Source organism: Acyrthosiphon pisum, chromosome A1 (genome assembly GCF_005508785.2).
Source record: "Acyrthosiphon pisum isolate AL4f chromosome A1, pea_aphid_22Mar2018_4r6ur, whole genome shotgun sequence".
NCBI lineage: Eukaryota > Metazoa > Arthropoda > Insecta > Hemiptera > Aphididae > Acyrthosiphon > Acyrthosiphon pisum.
Genome location: NC_042494.1, coordinates 157,169,284 through 157,170,639, shown reverse-complemented (window position 1 = coordinate 157,170,639; position 1,356 = coordinate 157,169,284).

Sequence of the window (1,356 nt, the reverse complement as noted above, 5' to 3'; positions counted from 1 at the left end):
GTGTGTATATTCAATTATTATTACAAATTCAAGAATTATGACGTATTATACATTTTAACGACGCGTAGCACTAAACACGTGAGTTTCAGGAGACTCGTAACCTGTTGAATCAAATCAAAATTAACAAGTCAAAAGTTCTTCATAAATAAATCAACGCTTTTCTTCGCTGTACGAAAAGTAGTCCATGTCAGGTGTGTAGTCTTCCATTGTCGTTGCCGGACTACGCGTCGGCTTTCGGTGTCCCTTAGACGAATTTTCCACGTCAAACGTATACTTTCGTTGGAGTCTCGAAGAGTTATGAAGGGAATACTTACGTTGTCCGTTGGTCGAACTTGCCACACCAAAATCATAATTGAGTGGGCTGCTTGTCGTACTTTGCCCATCGAACCTTGACCCTCGATGCCCAATCGGTGAATTTGGGACGACGAAGAACGTGACCGTTTTATAGTGTCTCGAAAAACTTGGCACAGCAACCGTGGATTGCTTTCGTCGTCTCGGCAAATTTGGCGGAACGAACTTGGTCGTTTTTTTGCGTCGAGGCGAACTCGGCCGAGCAAACTTGGACGTTTTTAAGTTGCTCGTTGAACTTTGCACACCAAACGAGGATGTTTGTACGCGGCTCGTTGAATATTGTACATCAGATGTCGACATTTGTTCCTCCGTCGACGAACTCGACACAGAAAACGCGGACGTTTTTCGTCCCCTCGACGAATTTGGCACAGCAACCGTAGACGTTGGCTCGTCGCTCGATGAACTTAACATGCCTGACGTCGACGTGTGTTGGTGTCTCAACGAACTTTCCACAGCAGTCGTTGATTTTTGCTGACCGAGTGTTGTCTGGTGTTCAGTTGATTTATCATTATTTCTAGAAGGCATAATATCACGCTACACTTAGATATAGGATTTATAAGCCCTGTAAAAATGCCTAAGTGTGGACTAAAAAAAGATTAATAAATCACAGCCGATTTGTTTAAAAATTGTGAACTCGAAAAACATTAAGTTACCTATCAAATATTATGTTGTTTTGCCATTTAACAGTAGCATATAAATAATTATAATACAATCAAATATTCTTGTCGTAAGCCTCGTAAAAATAGTATAAATGTCAAAACATTGTCTACTCAAGCACTTTTATAATCATTGTCGCCGATTTTCGCGAATACCTCAAGCAAAAATCAGTTCCGTCGCACAGGGTCGTATATTTTCTAAAATAGAGATTTCAACACTTACTTTGTTTGCAAAGCGCTCTTTGAAATGGAACACGACGGAGTGGTCCCTGATGATAGATTCTCCGAACATTCTTCATTGGATACGCTCGGCACCCAATGGGTGAAAAACATGTCATCCGGGTAAAAG